Consider the following 14715-nt stretch of genomic DNA (forward strand, 5'->3'; position numbering starts at 1 on the left):
TGCCATCAAGACTTTAAAGTTGAATGTCACTCTATAGCGCTGTCACCCATGACAAAATGTATGCATATATATAAATATATATATATATATATATATCAAATTACATAACATTTTCTCATGATAGGTTTGAACTAAATGATAAAAATCATTCCTTCATCTGTGAATACCTAGATTTAGTGTATGGACTTATTTTTTTGTGTAGTCCCCTGAAAATTTGATTTGTGGTATTAATATTTTACCAGGCCTAACTACTGTCATATTTGTCAATTTTTTCAATCATTATTGTGTAGATTACAATTTAACAACATGAAATCTGTGTGTCCACACTGAGTCACTGGGATGAGTCTATAAAACACACAGGCACTTCACATTAAGTGTGAGTTGACTTGTGCACACACACACATACACACACACACTGAAGCTACCAGTGGCTATAGTGATTCCTAGTACGTCATAGCGGGCAGCAGAGGTGGCAGGAAGCAGATTCACCGCGAGGCTAATTGGTGAAAGAGAGTGTTCCGAGGACAACGGTTTAGTGTTGGGGCTTGGGTCGCTATTATTTGGATTTCATATGAGATCCAGCCTGACCCAATTAATATGTCACCTGATAGGAGGGCCTCTCATCAACCTAATTTAGAGAATCAATAGGGGACAAATGAGAGTGAGAACGAAGCTCTTTACGGATGCAAACAGACAAAGACCACCCAGTACAAGCGCGAGGAGACTCATGCCAGCAATGACATAAACCTTTTGACAAATCCTCACTTGACATAAACAAACATTCACACAGTTCCCTGCCCCTCAAGTGCATCAATGTGCCGTACACATCATCCGTCATACCCGCCCTATATAGACAAGGGAGGACATTGATGGATGTTTTTATTGTTTTAGCACGTACGGAAAAGTTGTACAAGTCGGATGTGAAGCGTTGAAAGGCTGAATGCTTAACCCAGAGCCTAAAGACTACCAACATGATGACCTCTGACCCAGCTTCAGTAAAGAAATACTCCAGTGTGCCACATAGGTGCTTGTGGAAAGCAAAAAAGAGAAAAGTACAATACAGTGGGAATATCGAACCTGCCACAAAGGCCTGGAGAGAGGCCGGAGGGGGCTGGGAGGGGTTGGGAGGGGTTGGGAGGGGTTGGGAGGAGCTTTGTGGCTATTATAGCCATAAAGCTAAGAAGGACGGTGAATTGGGGGCAGCTCTTAATAGCTTCAATTGCTGGACACAGTCATCAGTGACACCTTTTTGTCTGGCTCTGTGACTGGCCGGTGTTTAGAGGGAAGATCACACACACTCTTATGGGATGAAAGAATCTCACATGACAATAAAATGATCTGGGGAGACACAAGTTTTTTTGTCGCAGAGATACGTCGGCAGCCACACGAGCTACATGAAATGTTCAAATTATTCTTTTTTAAATAGACTATTTCATACAATTAACAAGAAAGTCACTCAGCGCATACCTGCACCAAGGCTAGTCTCCTCATGAAACCACATTTAAATTCACTAAATCCTGATTTTGATTGAATCTGCACCTAAATACATACTCCTGACCATGCCTGATTTTTGCATCGAGAGACATTAATTATTCTCTGAGAAAAGAAGAAAAATTTTGAAAAACTCCCTATCTCACAATGTTAAAGAAAAACTAAATCCTGGATCTGCCCCCTGATCTGAATACGGACTAAAAGTGAATGGCTTCTTCCCTGTTGCATACCTCATCCTTTCACCAAGTTTTGTGGAAATCGATACCAAACTTTTTGTATAACTTTGAAAACAAAACTAACAAATGCAGACAAAAACATAACCTCCTTAGCAGAAGTAGGCTTCCAGTTACCTCCAGTTGTTCTGTTGTGTGAGCTCCACTTCATGTGGATGATATATTGTGTGATTTTTTTCTTTTATGTTATTCAACTTTATATATATATATAGCTCCTGTCGTCTTCATATTTTTATACATCTCTTCATACTTAAACAAATCCTTGTTATATCAGTGTTATTACAGCAGTGGCCAGAAGTACTGATGACTGAATGCAGTTATCAGCTGTATTGTACTAAAGGCTGATGCAGTGTTTCTTGTATTAATCTCCGCAATGCTCAGTGTTTTTCTAAAAAAATCTGTGACAACACCCTAACTGAGTCCCTTTGTGGATGTTATCCTGTAAAGAGTTTTTGTAGGAACAAAACGTTTCACCTTGAGTTAACACCACTTGGTGGAAATCTTTTATCATCATTTTCTCTCCCCTCCTGTGCAACCTGCAGTCATTAGGTCATAGTTCACTGAGGTGGCTCAGCGTCTCAGCTCTCACGTCCTGTGACTGACAGCTGTCACTCTTTTGTGCTGTTGGAGCACCATCTGGTTCAGAGCTGACGATTGCTGGGTCTGTCATATAGACGGTGGTGAGGTGCCTGGCCGACACCTCCCACCTGCCCTGCCGGGGCATGTTGTTGTGGACGGCAGACCAACATCCCACAGATCTGAAAGCTTACCTGGGGACGAGAGGTCCACCCCTACCCTGGAGGATTTCCTCTCAAACAGCTGCAGGCCCGAATAGGAAGCTGCCGAGTTCTTAATTCTAATCTTTTTATCCTTTCTGATGTGGTCAGTGAGGCCTTTTCATTCTTATCGAGAGAATAAACACAGTGTTTGAAGCTTGGATTTGGTCCTGATTAACCCTTGTTGGAGATTTTATTTTTAATTGTAGCTATTCAACAGAATAGAGTGTTGGAAGAAGCTGAATTTGAATTTGAAGCTGAATACATATAAGGTTGCCTTACTTATGTGACTTAAAGTCAGTGGGGTTTTGTGCGAATAGATAAATCAAATAGTAATAGACATCATTACAGATCATTTCCAGTATCTAAAGGAAATATAGGAATGATATTTTAAATATCAAGTTTAAAATCACAACTTTTTCCTCCATATGCCTCTTCAAGACTAAGGTGGGAATTCAAGCCTGGAAAATTGTTTTATTTATGCCCAAGTGTAAACAGATGTAGGTATTACTCTTTTATGGACTCACAACAATAGCATTCAATGTGAAAGACACACACTGCAAATGCTTCAGAGAAAGATATTTATCATTGTGCATAACATAAACCAGAAACATCTGTGATTGTCTCAGTGTGAAATGTGAGAAATGAATTGTCTTCGTTTCTCACAGGTACGACATCCTCCCGTTCCTGGAGTCATCTTCCTCGGCACAAAAAATCTGCATTTACAATTATTTATTTTGAATGCTCCTCACAGCAGTGAGCTGTGATTACTTGCAAGTCAGTCGGACATCTCTCTTCTGGCAACAACAGGAATCAGCTCACCAGCGAAAAGCAAAACCCTTTGTCATCCTGCAGACCTGGGTGATAATCCTGAACCGGCCTCAGCCTAACATCTCCAATCTGTAGAGTGAGAGGAATTAAAACAAATGCAGTCTTATTAATAATATCATGTTATTGAACAAATGAAAGTACATCGACCAAAAAGCCTCAGGATGCCGCTGTGTGAAGAAAACTTCTCAGGTTTCTTCTCAGGAGTTAAAATACAAAGGGATGATATGATACCAAAAAAAAAAAGAGAGAAAAGGGTTATACGAGGACACAGCTGCACTCCCTCACGAATCTGGAAGAGTTGAACACACTGAAATATTCCAGGTCACTGACCAAACCTCCAAAAACACAACCCTGCATCAACTCCCTTCTAACTCTCCCAAACCACATGCAGGACAACAACAAACGAAACAAACAGAAACAGCTTCTTTGTTTTGTGATTAATTCACTTTTACTTCAAGTCTCACGAACACCTTGACAAGCTGAACAGAACATATTTGATTATACTTTTTCCATATTTACCTTTAATACAGTCTGCCCATTCAATTTTCTGTCGCTTGTTGCTTTTCAATTTGTGTAATTTCAGGGTGAATTTGTTGTTATATTTACAGTTTCTCATGTGGTTGAGATACATGATGAAATCGCAGATGTCTTAACAAAATAACTTTATTTGTTTTAAAGTCTTTTTTTTGTTATTTTGATACACACTTAACACTTTGCAGTTCCCATTCATGTTTTTGAATTGTGCCACATAAACAGATTTAGCCTTGCAGTGCCAGCAGTCAGCAGAGCCCGAGAAGTTCACACACACCAACACAGAATAGAAAAGAGAAAAGAGGAAATAAGTGACGGTCACTTGCTCCCAAATAAGGTGTAAACACGTTGTCCTGTTCCACAGCCCTGGCTTTCAGATTGTCATCCCAGCATTGCAGATTTTTGGATTTAATGAGACATGGCAGTGAAAACAGAAATAACCGGTTGCCAAAATATCGAGTTCGGATGGGGATGGGGGGGGGGCAGAGATGCCGTCGTCGGTTACAGTGCTGGCCAATAAAAAAAAAGGGGTTGTGGATTTCTTTGAGGCCTGAGCAGTCAGTGAAAGGCACTGTGGGGTCTCCATAGTTCACATGGCAAACTCTCAAACACCCATGGGGGGTTGGGGGTGTGCCCTCCCACCCTCCCTCCCTCCCCTGTCATGCCTTAACTGAGGCTAGTGTTGACACAGTGCTGGCCAATCTAATTTTGATTGTCAGGAGCAAGGAATGGTGATCCTCCCCCCGCCCCCTGAGATCATCAAGTTCATTTCTCTGGCTGCATAGGGATTTTTTTTCTTTTTTTTTTCTTTCGACCCTCACCCCTCCACCCACCCACCCTCCATCTCCCCACCACTAGAACAATATTCAGCCATTCCTGGGCCTCTCAGAGTGAGCTCACTGGAGTTAATCTCTCAGGCCTCTCTCCTCTCTATTGCTGCCTCTCTCTCTCTCTCTCTCTCCCTCGCACTCCCTCGCTCTCTTTTCTATTCAAAAAGCCATTGGAGAACAGCTTGAATTAGTGACAGTTATTATTCAGACTAATGAGTAAAATCTCAAAGGCAACAAAAGTGGACTGTGACATCAGCTATAGCAGCGTTCATAAATCATTTATTCTTGGCAACTGGGATTTTTGTTAATAAAGGGGTGACAAACTATAATTGTGGCCAAGTTTAATAAAATGTTAATTATCACACACAACCGGGGTGATGACAGCGTCAGATCTCTGCTGTGTTTGGAGGAAAATCTGTGAACTGTCACGAGGCCCTCATTGTTTTCCCAGATCTGTGCCATCAGAAAAGACAGATGGCCCTCTACACCTTTGTTAGAGGGTGAACGTGTGTGTGTGTGTGTGTGTGTGTGCGTGCCTGCGCGTGAGAGCGAGCGTGTGTTTGAGTTTGCACATGGGCCTACACTTCTGACAGACAAAAACAGGTTGCTTGACAAGGTAATATTCAATTTATTCTCTCATATATTGTTTTTGTTTTTGTTTTGCTTGAAGCCAATGTGTAAATAACACAATCCCAAATTAGAAATGAATCCTTGTTATTTATTAAACGATGAACAACCATATCTTTGAATCAAGATTCATTCATTATTCATGCTATCTCTTATACACAAATTAACTTAAATGCTTTCCATCATTTTAGATTTAGTACGCATGATGAGTTCATGCACAAAAAGGGGTCACTTAATGTCTTTTGTGTGACAGGCCCTGCCATTGCGTAGACGCCCCTGAATCGGTGTAATCAAATTGAATCAGTTGCAGACATTAAGACAGACATGATCTTTTTTTGTTTTCAATGAATTCCGGGCTAATGAGATGCAATAACAATCTAGCATCTTGTGGCTTTGTGCTGTAATTAAATGTGAGACATCGTAACAAAGGATAAATTAGAGAGAAAAAATCAGTTGACATGAATGCATCAGTCAAACTGTACCTGAACAAAAAAGTATAATGGAGATGATCAATCATAAAGCTTTGTAACCGTTAACTGACATTATTTACACCCTGACAGTTAAGCTTATTGATTAAACACATTCTAAATTATGTTATTTACCATTTCTCGATGGGATAAAAGAGATAAAAACACTGTAACTTGCAGGAATTGCATCTGCAAAACTTTAGATGCAGTATAATAAATCCGCCAGGTGGGGGCACTACAGCTAAAGGTCAGAGTTTAAATCTCAAACAGTGATGTCCTCACATTTGTTTAATCCTTCCATCACTCTACCACCATGATCTACAAAAGAAAAGCAGATGGGATTTGGTGCCAGTGGCTTCATAAAAAATATTTAAAAACATCTTAATAACTTATCTTAAATGTATTTATATATTATACGTATATATACTTTAATGGAATTGCCTATATGTATAGTGACACAGATATTGATACCAGTGTTGTTTGCTGCTGCTGTAATCTGTAGTGGTCAAAAGGTAGTGGTCTGTAAAACAGACATCTACAAGAATGAGGTGTTTTTATATCTGAATCTTCCGTTCCTAAAATAATCAAAAAAAGGTTTGTCCTTGAGTCGAGAGTACAACTGCAGCTTGTCAGAAGTAATCCTGACATTACACAAAACAATTTTTTCAAATTTCAAAGATCAAAGGTGAAAGGTCAGAATTATTTGGCGTTGGTTCACTGAGGGGGAGAACTGACCAAACCTGGGACGCCCCTTTTTTAAATTAAAGAAGCAACTGGATTCAGACGTCTCAAAAACATCACCCTCTGCGTCTTTGTGTTTAAAGAAAAGCATGTTTAAAAATTAGCGACGTGGTGAAAATTTAAGAGGCGGGGGGTGCCGGGTGGCGTGTGGGACGTACGTGCATGATTTGCAAGCTGTCAGTCGACGGCCTTGTGGATGAAGAGCAGTAGGCCCCCGTTCTCTGTCCGGTGCTCGGTGCTCCCCACCCCCTCGCTCAAACGCCTCTCCATACCCCATGGGAGGAGGTCTGTTGCGCTGTGGCCACACTAAATCAACATTGTCCTAATGAGGTGTCACACTTGACCCCCAGCAGCCTCAGCCCCTCACATGGGTGTCAGAGCCACAATGAGCGGCCCTCCATCTCCAGCGCCTGGCTGACACATTTTGATTCATGAGAGAGCCTGGGCCCTGTCAGGTCAAAATTACCCCTATCAAAATGCCACCATCAACACATTCATCAAGCCTACCCCTGAATCCGCCCTTTTTTTCCTTTCTATTCAAAAAAACAATCCCTCTCTAAAATCAACAATACTTCCTTGCGTGCGCGGTGCATGCGCCTGCCCTCTGACTCCCTGGAAGCACACACACTCACATACACACACACAAAAACACGCACACACACACACACAATCACTAGACACACTAAACACCTTAACAAGCAAATGCATGTTTTCACTGATCACCTCCCTTTGCTGCTTGAAGTGATTCGCCTGCCTGTCATTGGTCGGGGTTCAGGCTTCTGCTCCTAATGGGACCCTGAGCGATGAACTTCTGTGTCCCCCAGGTGTTGGTGAGCCTGTCCCCTGACCTACTGACCCCGAACCCTCCTAATGTGAACAGGTCCGCACAGTTAATGACAAAACCCTAGAATGAAATTGGCCCCACTGAGCCAAGACAAGAGTGAGAGGGGACGACGCTCACGTTTTGCAGAAGTGCAGTTTAATCGGCTCATCATGTGCGAGATAATCTGTGGTCACACTGACATCAATCAAAGCACTCCTCCCTTACTACTCAAAACTAGTAAATGGGCCAGCTGCAGCTCAGGGGGTAGAGCGGGTTGTCCACTACCAAGGGGTTGAGGAGTTCAATCTCAATTGTCCCCATTGCGCATGCCAAGTGTCCTTAGGCAAGATACTGAACTGTATGGGTGAATGGCTAAACTTTACTGTAAGGCACTTTGAGAAAAACTCTATATAAATACAGACCATTCACCATGACTATTAAGAGGAGGACTGACTTCAGAGGGAGGCGGACTCCTCGTCTCCCCCTTGGAGATCAGCTCTGTCATTGTGAACACAGCTGAGACTTCCGCGGGAAGAGATCCCCTCCTGCCCAATCAGCTCGGCCCTCCAGCCGCACCTCCAGCAGCAGCAGCAGATGCTCCACTTGAGTCAAATGAGGAGGATCAATGTCAAAAAAACAATCTTGGGACGCATTGCCGATCAATAGATCAGAAGCATTGTCACTTCCTTCATTACAATTGCGCACAAGCTTGGTCTTAAACTTTAGAAGGACGTGCTAGAACGTGTGGCCCCTCGCTGAGAGAGTCATTCATTGTCAGTTGACACTCAACTCTGCCCACCGGGGCAACCATCTGCTCCAAAACCTCCCCCCTGGGATACATGGGCCACTCCAGTGAGACAAGTGTACCCATCAGCTGACGGGTCGAGTACTAAGCTTATACAAATGTCCATGTTCGATAATGTTCATCATCATTATCGTCCAAAACGATAGTGTGAAACTGTCACATTTTATAATGTACACCATCAACTCTCCACACAGTTTGGCAACATCCTTTATAACCCATTTGGCACATGATTATAGCTACCTACGCTGCATGGGCTAGTTTGAAACAGCCGTGATCATGAAGATTCTTATGTCAGGGTAAAACAAAACAGATTTCAAAATGTTTGTTCATGTTGTAGGAACACTAAAATAAACAATATAACAATGATATCACAGTGTGTGCAGCGTGTTTGTCTGATGCAGCCCAGACATTAGGAATGGGTCATTAACTGAAAACCATGTAAAGAGGTAATGCAAAGTAATTAAAGTGTAAAATGTAACGACCCAACACCAATAACATTAATGAAGCAAAGCAAAGGTCTCCTGTGCCTCATTTGTGTCCAGATTTAAGGAGGTAATTGTAAAGACATGATCATTACAGATTTAAGTAGGTGATTGTAAAGACGTGATCATTACAGATTTAAGTAGGTGATTGTAAAGACGAGGTCATTGAGTCCGTCTTGCTTCTTCATCATCGTTTAATGTTGTGGTGTTATTGGCGAACAGAAAGTTGACACTCATTCATTTCATGCTCCGAGAGACCTGAACATACCGTTTAAAAACCGGTTTCATATTCGTCATGGTTAAAACCTAAATGAGATATGTGTGTTATATTTGTGTGATGGCACTTGTTGCTCACCAATTTCCCCAACACAAGGTATGCACCAAGCACTGGTTGACCCAAAGGTACTGTTAATATCTGACGTGTGAATATCTAAATGTTGTCGAATATGTGGCTGTGTGGACAGAGACTATACAAAAGCACAAATCTTCCAACGTAATTAATACTAGGATGCTGGACAGAAGTTTCAAATATTTCTTGTGCTCTGGTTGCAGTGAAGGGGGCAGATCACACGTGTGCATGAAGGCTAGCAACCAGTTTTATTGTTGATTTCCCAAAGGTGAGCAACCTGTGTAGACATTAGTGATTGTAGTGTTGGTTCACCATTATGAGAAACCTGCAACATGTTGATGGATTTCTTTTGATTATATAAAAAGGGGTAAAATGAATGCTACATACCACAAGCCTTCAAGTTTTACCATTTAACACACAATTTATATTTATCAGTGTATTTGAAAGTGTCATTATGCTTGTGGCTGCGTAAATATGAAGCCTGAATATTTGCAAAGGTTTGACCAAGTTGAATTGCGATGTCCTCCATTCATCGGTGCCCTGCCTCTCATCATGTGACACTGTCCAAACTGACTTTTACGTTGTGACTGGGAGTTTGAATTCGCAAAACTTACTCCATCTCATAATGATCTGAATGTATTTATAAAGAGTTTATTTTGTACATTACAGAAAATGCTATAAATATTTTTTAAAGTCCCCCTCCCACCCGACACACACAGGACATGAGGTGATATGTCTTTCTCAGGCTCGGGTCCTCTACCAGAGGCCTGGGAGGTTGAGGGGTTTTGTGATTCCTATGGCTGCGCTTTCCTGGACATATGCTTCAAAAGTTGTACCTGGGATCTACTGGAGCCATATATACAAATATTTCCATATCTTATCTTATCTTTAATTTCAGAAATAGAAGGTAGTGTAGAGTGGTGTTATCTAACTGTCACCCCCCTTTTTCTTACTGGTGACCAAACATCTGCAGCAGAGTTTTTTCTCTCTGAGAGCTGATGTTCAGATTTAGTCAAAGTGACAGAGGGGTTCGCTTTTTAACCTTCAAAACCAACAACCATGACGATGACAAATTCATCTTCATTTCATATGGTCATAAATGTGTAACTCACATGAACAGGATTATATGGGTTGTATGTAAATTGATAGGACTTCAGGCAGAAATCGACCATGAGGTAAGAGGATAGTGGGTTAAAGTTTTTTTTTTCCTTTTAACAAAAGAGAACAGTTAAAAGCCCCTGAGCACTTAAAATGACAGAATGGAGGACCGAGGCTGTGCTGCCCTTTGTGTCCGAGGAACTTTTGATTTAGTTAAACAGCTAAAACAAGAACCTTTCACACCCAAACAATAGACTCCTTTTCTGAAACTTAGCACTCGACAAGTGAGGAGCAAATTGCATGTGTGTGTGTGTAGGTGTGTGTGTGTGTGTTCACGAGTGTGCACGTGTGTGCATGTGACCCCCCGCCCATGTCTAACAATCACCGTGACGCATACCACCCTTTCTCTCCTCAAATAAAAAACAGAGTAAATGGAAAGGAGAAATCATCCACTGTTGAAGTACTTTACGAGATCCTCCTCTAAACAGAAAAAGGGCCGAGTATCCATGGGAATCTTAGCACGTTAGGGAGGCCTTTCTCCCTTCCTCTCATCCGCTCTCCCCCACTGCACCCATGGACCAATGCAATTGTTTATTTTCTCCCATTGAGGCTGCTCCATTCAGTGGCTCTCACATTTACTCTGCTCAATTGGAGTGAGACAGCACTTATTCGGGGAGAGGAATGTAGCGCTCCACTGACAGAGCAGCAAGAATGCAGAAGAAATAATGAAATGTTTTTTAAAAGGAAGAAGTACAGCTGAGTGTGTGGGAGAACAAGTGCGAGGCCAACACATTGGTGACGGGGTTTTCCGTCACGATGAGTTCATCCAAACATCACCTTGACACTTCAAAGTGAGGCAGCACTTGACCATCACACACAATGCTAAGAAAGTTAAGCAGGGATCCTCTAAGGAGGTCAGTGCTCTCTTTGCTGAAACTCCCCGCGGAACAATGACGCGTTCTCCGGCCTCATGTAAGATGTGGCCTGTCCTCCAACCTCACTGTCTCTGCCTCAGCACAATGGGGGCAAGCTGGACCATGGAGTTAATTTCTCCAGAGGTCTATTATGTCTTGAGGAGATAACGGCGATGACAGTTCCCCTCTCTTCAACAATGGCCGTGGCGGCTAAAGCCTCCCTTGTCCTGTCACTTTCTATTATCTTTTACCGAGGCTCAGAGAGAACCTCTTACAGCTGAGGGAGGGAGGGGAAAAAGCAAATGATCGAGACTGAAGCCAGTGCAGTATTTGGTTAAAGATGAGCGGATGCAGGGTCAGCTTGGTTTCCTTGTGTGCAGCAGTTCATAAAGAAGCCCACCTTCATATGTACATCGCATCATCACTAACCTCGTCTGGACACAAGACATTCAAGTTGTCTTTGATCATTCTAACATATTTTTGTCATTATTGTTATTTGGAGGTTATAGCAATGTGTTTTATTTTGTTTATACTGACCCAAATTTTAAAAAGTTCTTTACAATTTGAATGACATATGCCAACCTCCTTATCTTTTTATCCTTCACTTGGTTAGGTTAAAAAAAACTTTCATGAGAAGCAAGAAAACTCAGCAGGGGAGAGACATCTAACAAGACATATAGAGATGCAATAGATGAGCATATTCCCAGTAGAAATTATGGTGAAATTATGGAGGAACACGATGGCTATGGTAATGGTTAAATACGTATCAGGGTCATTTCGCACAAAACACAGAAAAAGCGGTTGGCTTTGATCTTAACTATTACTCTGCTGAGTCAACACCGGACTCAGCCTCTATAAATACTAAAGTGCACTTGTTTAAAAAAGAAAAAACTCTCACTGGTTCTGACTGGTGAAAGTGACAAATCAGTTTCCATCCTCAGTGTCAACAGCAGATGTCCGGGTTCACGGTTGTCTCTCATGACCTCACTGAGAAGTCTAAATGAAGCTGGAAATGGATGTCTCACGCGTGGATTTGCATATGTGCATATTCATACAAGTTGAGCCTGAACGCTTTTCCTGACTTTGGAAAACTAAGTCGACCAAATCATTTCCCCACAAGGTCCATTTAGCAGCTGTCCTGCCTCAGCAGATGGAGCTTGCCCAGTTCTCGTCAGTATTTTAGATGTAGGGCCACTATGATTTACTTTGCATTGTTTAAATGAAAGCTGTTAACTATATCACTCTGTGAAATGTGTGCTCTCATTAGTTCAATCTCTCCCTAGTGAATCCAAGGCAAGATACCATTAATAAATAAAAAAGTATATTAAAAGTCTACAGTGGTTATATTATTAACCTCAAGTCTTAAAGGCCTAGAGCAACAGTGAAGTATTGAGGATAAAGTCTTTGTACTTTTCACTTTTTACTTCCTAAGACAGTACTGCAACTTCAAATTAGACCAAAACTAAAGTGAACAGTCAAAACTATTCAAACCTGATTTAAATCTGTGGATCAATAGTTTGGAAATAAAGATAGAATTGACAACGCTGATAATCTGATTTCAGATCAATCAAAGGCCCGTTTTCACTGATGAGAAGGAAATTCTCAGTGAAGCAAAGTTTTGTGCAGAATATCTGTGGCACAAAAACCACAGTCAGTCTGAAGGAGGTCGCCTCATTGAAAACAGAAGTAAATCTTACCTGCCCCCTACTGGTCAGATACATCCAATACACCGTGCAACAAGTCGAGGACTCACAAGATCATGCACATGAATTAAATAACTGTCTTCTTCTGTAGTTTTATGGAAGATGTGGTAATTCATGTGTGCAAATATCTGTTGGAAACTCAAATGAAAACACGTTTGTCTGGTGAAATATTTTGTTAGTATTTATTTTGGTTGCCTCTTTTACTTACGCCTATAATCACCACAAAATATGCACAAATTGCACCAAAATCATCCCAGTGTCCAACTAAAGTGAGATTATAACATCCCCATTACCTAAAATCTGTCATCATTGACTCTGGCTTACATGTGTCATATGATCATATTTCTAACATTGTTTCCATGCAGTTTTTAAAAACCATGTATTTTCCATACTCTGAGGATACTTTGTACAGCTGTGATTCCCCCAATCTGTATCACTGCAAACTCTTGTTTTATGGTGGACATGAGCTTACTGAATGATGCTGATCTTCGTGATAAATATCCCGGAAATATCCCTAACTGAATCGATACTGAATCCATAGTGAATCCAATCGAATCAGAAATCGAGTTGAAACCTTGTAAACCGGAATCAAAACGATTTGGGAAGTCATTGGCGATAACAAGCGCTAAAAGTAAAGGTGAAGAATAGGCAATATCAGAATAATATATGACAGGATCCTCAGCACAGAAGAGGATTAAATCTGATGTCAGCATGTGGTCACAGTGTAGGACCTGATTAGAAACAGTCTTATTGGAACTAGCTTGGAGGAGGTTGATACTTAGGACCCTGTACTGATGAGGTTCAGTCAGGGCAGAAGAGCTAAAAGGCCCAAACACGAGGGTTGGCCTGCAGAGATTCCAGGCCCTAGTGGTCCTCAGGGGGATTTGCTCCAAAGGGAGTGGAAGGAGAAGCCTTCTGTAAGAGGAAGATCTTTGTTTACTTGTTTATGTTGGGTTATGCTGTCATGACAGTAATGAGCTGACCACATACATACCTTTTATTTGGTGTTAATGTCTTAAGATTTCTTGGCTCCTGGGAGTTCAAGTACATTCTGCACTGTAGATTTGGCAAAGCCACTGGGCCTAAAAGGCAAAGCAGCCAACATTCTAACAATGGGTGAAAAGAAGATTGTGAGCACCACCCTGCTGTCTGTTTTCGAAGTGACTGGAAGAGATGTAAATGATTTTATGGAGTTGCCTAATGTCTTGTCTCAAAGGAAGATGCCAGGGTCCAGGTTGAGCATTCCACGTTGAGAGGATGTTGCTAAATGCTCTTACATAAAGCTTTGTGATGTGGATGCTGAAGTTGATGGTCATTGGAATAGACGCGCCAAAAGTGATGGAACATTGGGAGCTGGTAAACAGCCATGGTGAAGGACCATTCGCCGCCCAAACAAGAGTTTGTTGGATAATAAATGGTTTACTTCATGGCAGGATCAAGATTGGCTGCTCTGTTGTTACATCCAATCTAATTTCTGTAGAAGAGATGCTCATGGAACTATACAACCATGATTCTAATGAAAAATACTCACATGAGTAATTGGAAATGTCAGGAGAGGACATTTAATTTCATGCAGACTGTGGGAAGTACAGCAGAACTGTAAAATAGACATTAATGCATTTTATTACCTTTCAGAGAAGAAAAAAAACAGTGCTACCAAACAGCTGAGTTTATTGGTAAACTTTATCTACTTTTATCTGTAACATTTTATATTTCTGTATCTGTGCTTTATTGCCATGTGATCTTCAAATTGTTTAATTTTTTGCTTGTTATCTATTTCCTATTGTTTGCTTTCAATTCTTCATTTTATTCTGAAGAGCACCTTTGTTTTAAAGGTGCTCTACAAATCAAACGTATTATTATTATCATTTAGCTTATTTTCAACATGTCCAATGCATGGATTTAACTTGTAATGGAGTGTGAAAAGTAAATTGCGTTGTAAGGTGAAAAGAGTAAAACACGTGAACACCTTGAAACTTCCCATGTGGGTATCGACTATAGATTCTAGGCTCTG

Source organism: Pleuronectes platessa, chromosome 2 (assembly GCF_947347685.1).
Source record: "Pleuronectes platessa chromosome 2, fPlePla1.1, whole genome shotgun sequence".
NCBI lineage: Eukaryota > Metazoa > Chordata > Actinopteri > Pleuronectiformes > Pleuronectidae > Pleuronectes > Pleuronectes platessa.